This window comes from Mustela nivalis (genome assembly GCF_964662115.1).
Source record: "Mustela nivalis genome assembly, chromosome: 6".
Taxonomy (NCBI): Eukaryota; Metazoa; Chordata; class Mammalia; order Carnivora; family Mustelidae; genus Mustela; species Mustela nivalis.
Window position 1 is genome coordinate 96010934 of NC_139025.1, and position 16060 is coordinate 96026993.

At 41.0% G+C, this 16060-nt stretch overlaps 1 long non-coding RNA gene across 1 annotated transcript in view; it reads left to right on the top strand.

Moving 5' to 3' along the window:
• LOC309867808 overlaps positions 1 to 15809 on the top strand; it is a 42072-nt gene extending 26263 nt beyond the window's left edge. Inside the window, exons 3-4 of the long non-coding RNA XR_014313320.1 lie at positions 14534 to 14664; positions 15036 to 15809. This is a non-coding gene — a long non-coding RNA (uncharacterized lncRNA). The remainder of the gene's footprint in view (positions 1 to 14533; positions 14665 to 15035) is intronic.
• The last annotated feature ends 251 nt before the right edge of the window (positions 15810 to 16060 follow it).

Below are 16060 nucleotides of genomic sequence, written 5' to 3' on the forward strand. Positions count from 1 at the left end.
CACCCTGTGCTGCTGTCAGGACATCTAAGGCCATCCTATTTTCTGGACTGCCTTGTGTATCTGTGAGACTTTGGTATTAAGTAGGGAGATTAGTTGGAGTGGTGATAGTTTTAGTAAAGTGCCCATGAATCCAGGCAAATCCCAAAGTACAGTGACCTATCCACCCAGGAGGAAACAGGGCCACAGGTTAGTTCCACATATCCAGTGGATTCCATTTGGAGCTAACCATCTAATGCCAGGTCGCCTTGCCCAGTCAGTAGCAAACCAGTCAGTAGCCTGGAATACTATTACTTGGGAACACATTTCTAATGATAGCCATCCTAGATATCGTGTGTTATTTGCCCAAGTATCATACGTATGATTTTTTTGTTCCCAGCAGAAAACTACCTTTTGACTGAGCTGTCCAATGGGTGTGGGTATGAACCACAAATATGTATCCCAGATTTGATATATGCCGTCCTCAGTATAGCGAGAAGGAGGGTTTTGTAACTTAGGTCCATATTTGATTGGGGAGTTATGGCTCCCCTTTCCTTCCAAATAGCTCCATGGGCATGTAGTACCTGGAAGGCATATTTGGAGCCAGTGTTAATGTTTATTTTTAGGCTTTGGCAATTGCAAAGTGCTAGTGAGCACTATGGCATATCTAGCTTTTCTTATTCTTTCTATGAAAGCTACTGTCATCAGTAAACCAACTGTCATTTATATTTTTAAGAGGAGCATCTTAAATCTGGCCAACTAGAGTAAGCAAGATCAGTAACCTCTGAACAGTTTTGCTCTATCGAGAAAGAAGTACAGTGGTCAGATTCAGGCATATGGGTAACTAGGTTTAAAGTTTGACAAGTTTTAAGTATTATTTCTGGCATATCTATAAGTATAGCACAGTATTTAATAAGTTGGCCTCCATCATCCATTGGTGGCCTTTGGCTTCTAAAACAAATCTGGACCTAATGTGAAGTCGTTACAGTCAGGGACTGTCCCATAGTGAGCTTTGAGGCTCTTTTTATGAGGAGGGCTGTTCTATGTTTAGCTAAAGCATCTATTTGCAACTGTACCTCAACAGAGGTGGCCTCTAGGATAAATATTACTAAGGGATGAAGCCATTAAGAAGCCCTTCTAGTGGTCCAGCCTTAACAATATCCTGAATCTGAATACAGAGGATCACTGGCAAGTGGGAGAAAACTTGTTAAGAGATAAGGGGAGTCCCCCATGCATCATCCAATCCTATCATAAAGAAAGTGGAGTCATCCATTATCTCCACAAGTCCATGGTTAATCCTATGGAGAGTGGTATGCTGGCTTTTGGGCAATTTCATTATCCCAGCCACACACAAGGTGATAGTTAAGTTATACAATTGTAGAGGAATCAATCCCATTTTTCCAGTTGTTTAATCATGTGCCGTGAGGTCTTGTTATTATCCCCACAAAATAAAAAAAGCAAGAAGATCATCTAAATGAGCTATTGTGTAACTTTTCTGAAGTTTACCTCAAATTGTTTAGCTTAGGTAAACAAACATTTAAAGACAATCAAATCTAGAATAACATGCATAAAGGTGTGTTACTAAAACATAATTTTTCTCTCTAAAATAACCCTCAATTCCAGAGATAGCCAAATCAGGATGAATTCACTTGAGAAATAAGTCCAGTTTTAACAAACTTGGCCTATTAGTTACATAAGCTCAGCAAGAACAATTGAGTGTGATCATATAGATCTTTTAGAATCTGCTTTGCTGGAACTTCTTATAAGGAATCTCTAGATTGAACTTTTAGTAGCTTCTCTGGGCCAGAAGCCAACCCACGTACTTGCCATCAGGCATGCCTGCAATATCTGTCAATTTTGGCAAATGCCTCTTCCTGAGACTCTGCACCTACCAAGAAGTGACATTCTTTACTTACCTGGTGAAGCTGCTGGGAACTCTGGAGCAAGGTATCAGGCCAACAGTCCCAAGGGGCTTTATGGCTCCAGGTTTCATAAAGTCAACCTTAATCCCTTAAAGCTGTCTGGTCAGCTGAGCATATCTGAGCATATCTGAGCATATCTGAGCATAGACTCAGCATATCTGAGTCTATGCATGTCTTTCTCAAATATGACATTCCAAGCAAAGCCTTGGTGAAATAACCAGTTTCCAATGCTGTCCTGTTACAAGGAGAACAGATTCTTATTGAACTTATGCAAATGACTGATTGCCATGGAAGAAAGAATACTTACCGAGACCTTTTGGCTTCAGAGGGTTCAGATAGAAAAGTTGAATGCCTTGATTTGTTTACAAATCAATACTTTTACATCTCTGTAAGTTACATATAACTTAAGAAAAAGTATCCCTAGTCTGGAAGAGCAAACATTAGAGAGAACCAGCAATGTTTAAAGTAAGACAAAATATTAAGTGACAGAACACTATAATCTTTTAGTTCATTTAGTCCCATGTTACTAAATCTGGTGAATGCAGCTTTAGTTAGTTTTGGAAATTCTTACCCATTTCAGTTTTAGGATTTTCAAGTATATCAAATATCTGTATTTGTCCTGAAAGTCCTTTATATGAATCTCCTTGAAGATAAGACTCATTTTACAAGAGAATTAAAATAATTATAAATGACAAAAACTCAAAATGGATATGGTTAGAGCTGATGAGATGAGAGTTTCCACTTTAGCTGGCAAGGAAATCAGGTTATTTTTGTGACACATAACATTGCCATAATTACAATATCAAGCGATGATCTCTCAAAACATTAAAACTTTAGGAAGTGCATAGAATCTCTAGAATAAGTATAGCATTTTCCCAAATGTAACCCAAGGTTTATCATTGGTTCAGTAGTACTTCATGAGCAACTTCACATATCAAGGAAAAGCCCAAGTTAAAGAGATTTACAACTTAAATCTTGTTAACATTTGCTAAAATCTTATAAAGTTTTGAAGCACATGCCGAAATATAATTAGGGATGTTAAACACCTGATAAAACATAGAAATTGGGTTTTCTGAGCAGGCAAAGAGAAAACCATTTACATTCTCTTAACAGCAGATCAATTAATCTAAGAAAACTTTGTCCTTTTGAACAGAGACAATTTCAGTCTTATACCAATGTACCTTTAAAACCCATTCATTTAGTCCATCTTGACCATAGCTAAAATTCCTTTTCTGAAGATTTCCCTTCACACCTTCTACAACTTTGCTTTGCATTCAGGTTTTGTCCCAAGCCATTTCCTTCAAACAACCATTTCATTTAGGACAAAATGACCTTGTCTTACCCTCAAGAAAATGTATTCCCATTCCTTATATCTTTCTTACATATCATCTACTTTTCCAGGGTTGTTTCCCTTATTTCCATCAGTCTTAGTTATACCAAGCAGAACTTTGTATTCTTAGAAATACCTTAATCTCTAGTGAAGACTAAGTATTAACCAATTGTGAACTTACAACAGAATTCTTCAGATGGAAAATGTATGAATCAGTTAAGCACAAAACATGTTTACCAACTGATTTAAATACTCTTAGTTTCTTTGCAGTAAGAAGTCAAAAGCACATACCTACATCCAGTAATTAACGACTTAGCATTTTATCCTGTTTGGTTAAGACCTAGATGTCATAATTTAATTCCATTTGTTATCCAAGCAAAACTTTAAATTTCCAGGTTACCAAAGACTTTGAAAGTTACTGCAGCAATTACCCATTAAAACTTTGAGACAGACAATTAACCATTAGTCATTTTTTGGTAACAAATTTTAACAAATAACACAAGCTTATTTGACCTGCAGTAAGCTTCGAAGTTTCACATTTACTGTTGATAACTTAAAAGACAGGTCTATCTTAATTAAACCAACAAACTTAACTTAGTTCTGATACTGATTTATGTTCCACCTGGGTCCACTCCACTTTGAATGTTTACCTGAGACACGGGTGGGAAGGTCCGGAGTGGGGGGTGTTAGGTCCAGGGGGTGCTCTTCTTGCTCCTTGACAGTGAAGAGAGAAGGAGCCATGGTGCATGATCCAGAGGCTAGTCATGCAGGCCACAGGCACATTGGTGCAGAAAAAGGAAAAGGGGGAGATAGAAGAAACAAAGTGCTGCCAGGAGGCAGAGAAATGATTCCCGATTTTAGAGCTCATAAGCCCCAACAGAGGAGCAGACTCCATGCTTTCTCACCAGCAAGGGGGGAGGAGTTAAGCAGTCCAAGTCGGGCCAGAGAACACAGGGAAACTGCCCCGAAACAAAGAGAGATTTGGCAGCTGCTTGGGAATATTCCTTACAGTCTCTGTCTCAAGTTAGACTAACCCCAGTTGGCTCCAGTTATAGCCATTAACATGGTAAGTGAGTAAGGGAGAAGCCCCACAGCTATTAGGAGAAACAGAGAGAAATAAAGTCAGAGTCCCCTTTGCTAGGGATGGCCCAGCAACCTGGGTTTACTAGAAGCTTTATTTACATAATTATCATCCAATATGTCAGGAGAAAGTTTACTAGCTGACTCATTTGGGCAAACACATTCTGTAAAAGCCCCTTTGTCTGGGGTCCTGGTGTAGAGCAATGAAGGCCTAGGTATGATCAGTGAAGGTCCTAGGTCCATTTGCCCTGTTTCCTGCAAAGGAGATCTAACTGATAGATCCCACTGAGGCCATGAATTGTTACAGGAGCTCAGTCCTTTCCTAAGTTTTGCAATCCAAATTATTTCCAGTGGGTTAAAAGGCACCCCAAGGTAGAGTCCTTGGAAACTACAGAAGCCTACTGAGGCCATGCTCCCAGAAAAGTAAAGACAGTCCATTACCAAATCCCCCCCGACTCCTGGGTGGCATCCCACGCAGGATATGTCAGAGGTTCCCATGTGTCAAAAGCGACCAGAGGCGTCTCTCAAGATATTGCTACTGATCACCATCCTGCCTTCCCCAGGAAGGCATTCCTGCTGTAAAAGTCTCTGGAGGGGTTTCCAGCGTCCCTCCTCTTCCCCATCGCATCCTAGGCTGCTGATGGGTGCCTGGTGAACGGACCAAAATGCTGTGCGATGCCATGCCATCGTCTGTCCTGAAGACTGCATACTGTTTTGCCATTTTAACCCATGGAAATACTAGAAAAGTTTGGCAAGGGGAAATTACCCAATTTCATAGCTTTATGCAGTTTGTAGAAGACACTGACAAGAAACAGTAAAGACTGAAATCCATCATGGTCTACACAACATTCCAACACATGTGGTCCTTACAGCCAACTTCCCTAGGAAACAGTCCCCAGTTGCATTTTAATTCAATCGGGTACTGGTTTTGGCTGACTCCCAGTGGAGGTCCCGTGGCCAGAAGTGGATAGACCAGGAATGAGGAGGGGATCACATTAGATCAATCAAGAGGAAACCTCACACGGGAGTCTTAAGATTGGCAGCCGTCCTGGTGACTTAGGTGGCTGTCCCGTGCCCAAGAGAGACAACTTTATATAAGAACAGGAATAAAGAGAGGGTATCAAGTTTCTGGGTCTTATTGCCATTCTAGTCAGGGTACTAACTTACAGCCTAAAGGCAGACGCTCTCCTCCCCGTAGAGTAGCCACGGGCTAGAGGATTACAGCCTGAGAAATTGACATGAAAGTATTCCAATAAGACCATACTCCTTAAAAAGCCCTGAAATGAAAGTAAAGGAAAAGGAGAGAAAGTACTTACCAATTTTGCACCAAAGCTCAGAGTCCAAATGTAAAGACTCACAGCCCCACGTTGGGTGCCATATGATGAAGTTCTAGAACCTATGTGAGGTTCGGTGGGCGGAGGTCCAGAGCCGATGACCAAGAAAGAATTCTTGAGACATCTTTGGTGCAAAATGGTGGTTTATTAAAGCATGGGGACAGGACCCATGGGCAGGAAGAGCTGCTGCCCTGGGTTTTGAGAGATGGCAGATTATGTACCTTGTGGTTGGGAAGGTGAGGGGAAGGGAGGTTTCAACAGAGATTTCATATGCTAAAGAGGGCCCACAAGGTACCCTTATATCGGAGGCCTACCGGTGGCCTTGCCCTTGTGGCTTGATCAATGTTGTCTTTAGGCCAGCCATTAACATCAAGATAGTTGGGAGGTTCTTGGTGGGATGTCATAATCAATTGTCTTTGTTAATGAGGTTTAGGTTTAGAAGAGATTTAACTATATTTACATTCCCTTCTACCTCAGCCTCCTTAAGTTAAATATTAGGTGACATTAGGGCTCGAGGAACGGAGTTATTTGCCTCTGGAAATTTGTGCTATTGATAAGGTCAGGGGTGTCTGAGGAATGCTACACATATTACTGAGGGGAGCTGATGGAGAGGGGGTGCAAGGTACCAGCTTTTGCTCTGTCTTAAGCCAGCCTCCTGCTCCCTCATCAGAGCTAAGGTTGGAAAGTGATCCAATTTTATAAGAAGCAAACCTGAATTCAACTCAGTATTAATCCCAGTGAAATAGTGTCTCACTTCAATCTGTCTACCCTTATTCCCACTTCTTCCCCAATCTTCCCAAGCATAATACATTGAAGCAGCTTGAATCCTGGTCTAATAACCTGGGTAGGACCTTTGGGGTAGGTACACGGTGGCCCAGATGTGAATGTGCCTCCTCTGTCTTCTGTATATGATATAGCACTTCACATGATAGAGGACGAAAAAAAATTTCCCTTCAAGATTCTTTCAGCCAGTTTAAGACTAAGGTGACACCAGACAGATTTAATAGAAGAAAAAAAAGCAAAGTTTCATAATGTGCACATAAAAGCCCAATAATGAAATTGAGAGAGATCCCAAGGAAATGATGGAGGCAGGCAGTATTTAGATATTTTAAATAATGAGACAATAGATTTGTGAGGAATTGACAGGAGAGACAATACACATGTTTGGGAGTGCTAATTAGTAAGGAATTCCAAGCACATTCTGGGCTGACGTAGTAGTTTAGTAAAAAGCAAGGAGTTTGTTTTTATAGCTTTCTTGGCTCTAAAATCCCTATCACTGGTAGGGTGCCTGGCTCCCTCACTCAATGGAACATGATACTTTTGATTTCAGGGTTATGAGTTGAAGCCCCACATTGGGCTTAGAGCTTACTTAAAAAATAATAATAGCGGAAAAGCTTTCAGTTTTTCTCCATTGAGAATGATATTTGCGGTGGGTTTTTCATAGATGGCTTTGATGATATTGAGGTATGTGCCCTCTATCCCTACACTTTGAAGAGTTTTGATCAGGAAGGGATGCTGTACTTTGTCAAATGCTTTTTCAGCATCTATTGAGAGTATCATATGGTTCTTGTTCTTTCTTTTATTGATGTGTTGTAGCACATTGACTGATTTGCGGATATTGAACCAACCTTGCAGCCCTGGAATAAATCCCACTTGGTCGTGGTGAATAATCTTTTTAATGTAGTGTTGAATCCTATTGGCTAGTATTTTGTTGAGTATTTTCGCATCTGTGTTCATCAAGGATATCGGTCTATAGCTCTCTTTTTTGGTGGGATCCTTGTCTGGTTTTGGGATCAAGGTGATGCTGGCCTCATAAAATGAGTTTGGAAGTTTTCCTTCCATTTCTATTTTTTGGAACAGTTTCAGGAGAATAGGAATTAGTTCTTCTTTAAATGTTTGGTAGAATTCCCCCGGGAAGCCGTCTGGCCCTGGGCTTTTGTTTGTTTGGAGATTTTTAATGATTGTTTCAATCTCCTTACTGGTTATGGGTCTGTTCAGGCTTTCTATTTCTTCCTGGTTCAGTTGTGGTAGTTTATATGTTTCTAGGAATGCATCCATTTCTTCCAGATTGTCAAATTTATTGGCGTAGAGTTGCTTATAGTAAGTTCTTATAATAGTTTGTATTTCTTTGGTGTTAGTTGTGATCTCTCCTCTTTCATTCATGATTTTATTTATTTGGGTCCTTTCTTTTTTCTTTTTGATAAGTCGGGCCAGGGGTTTATCAATTTTATTAATTCTTTCAAAGAACCAGCTCCTAGTTTCGTTGATTTGTTCTATTGTGTTTTTGGTTTCTATTTCATTGATTTCTGCTCTGATCTTTATGATTTCTCTTCTCCTGCTGGGCTTAGGGTTTCTTTCTTGTTCTTTCTCCAGCTCCTTTAGGTGTAGGGTTAGGTTGTGTACCTGAGACCTTTCTTGTTTCTTGAGAAAGGCTTGTACCGCTCTATATTTTCCTCTCAGGACTGCCTTTGTTGTGTCCCACAGATTTTGAACCATTGTATTTTCATTATCATTTGCCTTAAATGACACACTGGACCAGATGGACATCACAGATATATTCAGAATATTTCACCCCAAAGCAACAGAATACACATTCTTCTCTAGTGCACATGGAACATTCTCCAGAATAGATCACATCCTCGGTCCTAAATCAGGACTCAACCGGTATCAAAAGATTGGGATCATTCCCTGCATATTTTCAGACCACAATGCTCTAAAGCTAGAACTCAACCACAAAAGAAAGTTTGGAAAGAACCCAAATACATGGAGACTAAACAGTATCCTTCTAAAGAATGAATGGATCAACCAGGAAATTAAAGAAGAATTGAAAAAAATCATGGAAACAAATGATAATGAAAATACAACGGTTCAAAATCTGTGGGATACAACAAAGGCAGTCATGAGAGGAAAATATATAACTAACTATTGAGAGATATGAATTTAGTAACATTGTATTGCCTGTAAAGTGACTGTTACTGTATATGGTCTCTGTTCCTTTCTGATCTACCACTTGTAGGCTCTCTCTTTGCTTAGAGACCCCTTTCAATATTTCCTGTAGAGCTGGTTTGGTATTTGCAAATTCTTTCCGTTTTTGTTTGTCCTGGAAGCTTTTAATCTCTCCTTCTATTTTCAATGATAGCCTAGCTGGATATAGTATTCTTGGCTGCATGTTTTTCTCATTTAGTGCTCTGAAAATATCATGCCAGCTCTTTCTGGCCTGCCAGGTCTCTGTGGATAAGTCAGCTGCCAATCTAATATTTTTACCATTGTATGTTACAGACTTCTTTTCCCGGGCGGCTTTCAGGATTTTCTCTTTGTCACTGAGACTTGTAAATTTTACTATTAGGTGACGGGGTGTGGGCCTATTCTTATTGATTTTGAGGGGCATTCTCTGAACCTCCTGAATTTTGATGCTCGTTCCCTTTGCCATATTGGGGAAATTCTCCCCAATAATTTTCTCCAGTATACCTTCTGCTCCCCTCTCTCTTTCTTATTCTTCTGGAATCCCAATTATTCTAATGTTGTTTCGTCTTATGGTGTCACTTATCTCTCGAATTCTCCCCTCGTGGTCCAGTAGCTGTTTGTCCCTCTTTTGCTCAGCTTCTTTATTCTCTGTCATTTGGTCTTCTATATCACTAATTCTTTCTTCTGCCTCATTTATCCTAGCAGTGAGAGCCTCCATTTTTGATTGCACCTCATTAATAGCTTTTTTTATTTCAACTTGGTTAGATTTTAGTCCTTTTATTTCTCCAGAAAGGGCTTTTATATCTCTCGAGAGGGTTTCTCTAATATCTTCCATGCCTTTTTCAAGCCTGGCTAGAACCTTGAGAATTGTCATTCTGAACTCTAGATCTGACATATTACCGATGTCTGTATTGATTAGGTCCCTAGCCTTCGGTACTGCCTCTTGTTCTTTTTTTTGTGTTGAATTTTTACGTCTTGTCATTTTGTCCAGATAAAAGTAAATGAAGGGGCAAGTAAAATACTAAAAGGGTTTTCCGCTAAGGTCATGAACACTGCAGGGATGTCCATTATCACCACTGCTATTCAACATAGTACTAGAGGTCCTAGCCTCAGCAATCAGACAACAAAAGGAAATTAAAGGCATCCAAATCGGCAAAGAAGAAGTCAAATTATCACTCTTCGCAGATGATATGATACTATATGTGGAAAACCCAAAAGACTCCACTCCAAAACTGCTAGAACTTATACAGGAATTCAGTAAAGTGTCAGGATATAAAATCAATGCACAGAAATCAGTTGCATTTCTCTACACCAACAGCAAGACAGAAGAAAGAGATATTAAGGAGTCAATCCCATTTACAATTGCATCCAAAACCATAAGATACCTAGGAATAAACCTAACCAAAGAGACACAGAATCTATACTCAGAAAACTATAAAGTACTCATGAAAGAAATTGAGGAAGACACAAAGAAATGGAAAAATGTTCCATGCTCCTGGATTGGAAGAATAAATATTGTGAAAATGTCTATGCTACCTAAAGCAATCTACACATTTAATGCAATTCCTATCAAAGTACCATCCATCTTTTTCAAAGAAATGGAACAAATAATGCTAAAATTTATATGGAACCAGAAAAGACCTCGAATAGCCAAAGGGATATTGAAAAAGAAAGCCAACGTTGGTGGCATCACAATTCCGGACTTCAAGCTCTATTACAAAGCTGTCATCATCAAGACAGCATGGTACTGGCACAAAAACAGACACATAGATCAATGGAACAGAATAGAGAGCCCAGAAATAGACCCTCAACTCTACGGTCAACTAATCTTCGACAAAGCAGGAAAGAATATCCAATGGAAAAAAGACAGCCTCTTCAATAAATGGTGCTGGGAAAATTGGACAGCCACATGCAGAAAAATGAAATTGGACCATTTCCTTACACCACACACAAAAATAGACTAAAAATGGATGAAAGACCTGAATGTGAGAAAGGAATCCATCAAAATCCTTGAGGAGAACACGGGCAGCAACCTCTTCGACCTCTGCCGCAGCAACATCTTCCTAGGAACAACGCAAAAGGCAAGGGAAGCAAGGGCAAAAATGAACTATTGGGATTTCATCAAGATCAAAAGCTTTTGCACAGTAAAGGAAACAGTTAACAAAATCAAAAGACAACTGACAGAATGGGAGAAGATATTTGCAAACGACATATCAGATAAAGGACCAGTGTCCAGAATCTATAAAGAACTTAGCAAACTCAACACCCAAAGAACAAATAATCCAATCAAGAAATGGGCAGAGGACATGAACAGACATTTCTGCAAAGAAGACATCCAGATGGCCAACAGACACATGAAAAAGTGCTCCATATCACTCGGCATCAGGGAAATACAAATCAAAACCACAATGAGATATCACCTCACACCAGTCAGAATGGCTAAAATCAACAAGTCAGGAAATGACAGATGCTGGCGAGGATGCGGAGAAAGGGGAACCCTCCTACACTGTTGGTGGGAATGCAAGCTGGTGCAGCCACTCTGGAAAACAGCATGGAGGTTCCTCAAAATGTTGAAAATAGAACTGCCCTATGACCCAGCAATTGCACTATTGGGTATTTACCCTAAAGATACAAACGTAGTGATCCAAAGGGGCACATGCACCCGAATGTTTATAGCAGCAATGTCCACAATAGCCAAACTATGGAAAGAACCTAGATGTCCATCAACAGATGAATGGATCAAGAAGATGTGGTATATATACACAATGGAATACTATGCAGCCATCAAAAGAAATGAAATCTTGCCATTTGCGACAACATGGATGGAACTAGAGCGTATCATGCTTAGCGAAATAAGTCAAGCAGAGAAAGACAACTATCATATGATCTCCCTGATATGAGGAAGTGGTGATGCAACATGGGGGCTTAAGTGGGTAGGAGAAGAATAAATGAAACAAGATGGGATTGGGAGGAAGACAAACCATAAGTGGCTCTTAATCTCACAAAACAAACTGAGGGTTGCTGGGGGGAGGGGGTTTGGGAGAAGGGGGTGGGATTATGGACATTGGAGAGGGTATGTGCTTTGGTGAGTGCTGTGAAGTGTGTAAACCTGGTAATTCACAGACCTGTACCCCTGGGGATAAAAATATATGTTTATAAAAAATAAAAAAAAGAAAAAAAAATAAAAAATAGGTAAAATCCCTATCCCTGGTGATAAGAATGTCTTTTTATTTCTTAGTACAGGGAGGGTACCATTCTTAAGAGAGATTCAATTTCTGGTTTGGGGGGACAGAGGAGGGTCTGAGTGTCCTTGCACTGCCTGTTTTCCAAGTAGATTCAATTCAAAATGATCAATATTCCACTGAGACACCTTTTTGCGGTGGGCTGTCCTGGGTCCCTACAGCATTCTGAGAAGTGCTCTCACTTACATATCTCATTAGATTCTCACAGGTCTGTGAGGCAGCTGCTCTTAACCCCATCAGTAGACACAGGGCTTGGAGAGTTGAGAGCCAGTTTGGAGATTACACAGGACCAGCTTTATGCCTCATCATAAATAAGTTTTTGTTTATAGACAACACTATACCCTCATTTTGACCTGAGCAGCTCCTGTAAGGGCAGTCCCAGTCTTGGAATTTGATTGATCAGAACAACATTTCAAAATTCAAGTTCCTATATGATTCCATTCTGAAACCAGATCAAGAAGATTTATAATAATGATAATGATAAATGGCCACTGAGAAGTATATGAGTAGTCAGAAGTGATAACAGATTTCACACAGGCTTTGGGGAAGTGCTCTAAGGAAAGCAGGATCAGATAAACACAGTTTTGCAGAATCAATGTAACTGTAGCCTGGCATGCAGATGATTTTGAGCTGATTATTTTGAGAAACAGAAGACAAAGGAGAAGCTCTGAAACAGGCCTATAAATCATGCTTTTACAAATAAGGGACATTTATCATCATAGAGAAAATCTCTATACCTAAGGGTGTTTCCCTTGCCAAGTAACAAGATAAACATGCCTCTAAGCCTCAAGGAACTCTTACCAATCAATAAGGCACAGATTTAACTCTGCTTAACAAACCTTACCTTTCCCCACACTCTTCTTCCTTTCTTTTGCTGAAGACGGTCTGTTAGTCCAAGGTCTCACCACCTCTTTGAATGACTCTTCCTGATGTGAAGAACAAAGGCAAAGGAAATGTAGGAAGAAAATTAAATATCCTTACAACATGCAGTCCATTGACAAGTACTGGAGACAGGCAGAGAGACCTTCTTGAAAGAGCTCAGCCGCCTCAATGTTAATACTTTGCTAAGGATAAAGATAACCTTAGCTTGACATTAGCCAACCCCCTGCATCTTGTATGTGCCCTTTAACATATAAAAATCCCAGGACAGCTGGATGGCTTAGTTGATGAAGTGTCTGCCTTCTGCTCAGGTCATGAATCCAGGGTCCTAGGATTGAATTCCCCTGATGGGCTCTCTGCTCAGTGGGAGCCTGCTTCTCCTTCTCTCTGAGGCTCCCCCTACTTGTCAAATAAATAAATAAGATATTTAAAAAGTATATATGTAAATCCCTTTGGAAACTTCCTTTATCTGTACCCCATCCAGGTTATATATCAGCGATCATCCTCCAAACTTATGGCCCACTTAGTAGACACCTGAAGGGTCTCATGACTCATGCTGTACCAGACACTAGTAAATGACCTCATCTTAATAGCAGCTAGCCCTGCAAGGCCCTAAAAGCCTTACTTTCAAATTCCTTCAGGGCTTTGCTTATTCCTAACATCAGCTGAACTTAAAAGTATAGAATCAGCCACCCTTCACAACCCTAGTGCAGCTCTTTCTGCCCTTGGGTCACGTCCACATGCTTTCATAAAACCACCTTTTTGCACAAAAGATATCTCAAGAATTCTGTCTTGGATGTTGGCTTCAAACCCTAACATATTTCCTACACAATCTATACTGGGAGGGTGATGATGCACCCCAACTCCATGAAGAAAGAAGCTCCTTCACTACGACCCTCCCGCCTTACACAAGGTATCTTTTTAAAAAAATTAAAAAAAAATTTTTAAATTATTTGACAGAGGGAGAGAGAGAGAGATCACAAGTAAGCAGAGAGGCAGACAGAGAGAGAGGGGGAAGCAGGCTCCCTGCTGAGCAGAAAGCCCCATGCGGGGCTCGATCCCAGAACCCTGAGATCATGACCTGAGCCGAAAGCAGAGGCTTAACCTACACTGAGCCACCAGGTGCCCCACACTAGGTATCTTTTTATCTGGCTGGTCATCTGTCTCCTTTACCATATCCTTTAAGAAACTGATAAACCATGAGTGTTTCCTCGAGTTCTGTGTGCCACTCTTGCAAAGTAATGGGAACAAATAGGGAGTTGGGGAAGCTCAGATTTATAGCCAGGCAGTCAGAAGCAGAGGAGACAAGCAGGACTTGCATTTGGCAACTGGATTGGGTGAGTCTTGTGTTTTTGTGGTTTGTTTCTCCTAAAGAAGTGAAATCATGGGGATGCCTGGGTGCTCAGTGGGTTAAGCCTCTGCCTTTGGCTTGGATTCCAGGTCCCTGCTCAGCTGGGAGCCTTCTTCACCCTCTCTTTCTCTGCCTGCCTCTCTGCCTACTCGTGATGTCTGTCTTCCAAATAAATAAAAATATTAAAAAAAAAAGTGAAATCATAGAGCTCAAAATGACAAAGCTTCAGGGATGGAAGCACTCAATTGATATCAGGAATTCAAATTTCATCACACTTCTTTGAGGAAGTTATCACTTCTCCTTTGTTCCTTTAAGTAGGCTTGCTCTTCCTGCATCTGCCTCTGCAGATACTGGATACTGGCTTTAAACAGTTAGTTGGGGAATGTGACTCTCATCCACACTGTCCACAAGAAGGGCATCTTCCAAGCCCTGGGTTTCCCTTTTCTCTCTCCTAGGGCTCAGAACCCTTCCCTGCTGCAAGCAGGCCATGCTGGCATATCTGGCAGAGGAACAGCAGACAAAAGCATCTAAGCCTGGGACTAACCACAGCCTCTGTCCTGAGCAGGACCCCCAGCAAGGAGACCTGGTAAGAGGAGATGCCTGAGGACTGGGAAGAGTAGAGCTATGACGATGACCAGAGGGTCCAGTTCACATACATGGAGGAGAAATATTCCAGGAGCAAGGAAGGAAGACTAGGTTCTGTTTGCATAAGCACAGTAGAAAGAGAAGAGTGGGGTCTCCCAGCCAGAGAAAAGTTCACCTTAACTCACATTCCTCCTCTGTGGGCTTCAGGTCCTTCCTAGAATTTTAAGACTCATGTCAGAAAGAAGATAGTTTAAGAACAAGAAAAGGACTATGAAATCTTAAAAGGCACAAACACATCTAAAATGTGAATGATAATTTTGCTCTATGGCTTCTACTACAATCATTATCTCATTTTCTTCTCTCTTCCTACAGAAGAAATGATGCTGGATCTTCTGGGACCCTTTCCTCTCCTGTTGCTGCTGGGATCATGGGGGCCAGTGCTTCCCCCTGGTGCTATGGCTCAACTCACTAGGTTTCGAAAGTTTGAAATTCAGCATATAAGTGCAGGTCCTGTATAATGCAACAATGCAATGTGTGCTGTCAATAGTCTTACTCAGCACTGTAAACCTCAAAACACCTTTCTGCATAACTCCTCCCAGAACGTGGCTGCTACCTGTCTTTTGCCCAAGAGGACCTGCAGGAATGGGCAGTATAACTGCCACCAGAGTGCAAATTGTATTGGCATTACTTACTGCAGTCACACTGGAGGGACATAGCCCAACTGCAGCTACAGTAAGTACTACTCCCCAGAATCAGTTCTACACTGTTGCCTGTAACCCCCATCACCTGGGTGACCCTCAACTATCGTCTAGTTCCTGTGCACTTAGATTAAAACTAAGGTTTCTCTCATTTGGTGCAGTTTCTTTCATGATCTTTTCTGTATTTTCTTTTGCTTTGCTGATTTCCATGGATCCCACAGAAGAAAGAAGTCAGGGAGTGGGAAAATTAGAGGCCCAAGATGCCAGCCCAGAGTTGTGGACAAATGTGTTCAAATACTTTTCTGCTTTGAAGCTCCGTGTGTTTTGAAAGAATACAACAGGGAAGAGAGCAAAGACAGACCCAGGCACCTAGTTTCACTCTTGAAACTTCTGTCAAGCTTTGTGCATGGTGTTCACAGCAATAAAATCACTTTCTGTTGCACTGTAATGACCTTAAATGCATGTGTCTGGGATCCCTTTCACAAACTGTCAGCCTGGGGCCGTCTTAATTGCAGTTGCTCACATTCTCAGGGGAACTATTTGGGCCCCAGGTGACTTTCAAAGTTATACCTTAGCCCAAGGTTTCTGCCACTCCCCTGCCTCCCCCATGTCTTTTTGAATTTTGGAGGAGGGAAGTTCATCATCCCTTCAAACTCTGCTCAAGGCTTTTACACATTTCCCTTGAAACCATTGTCTATG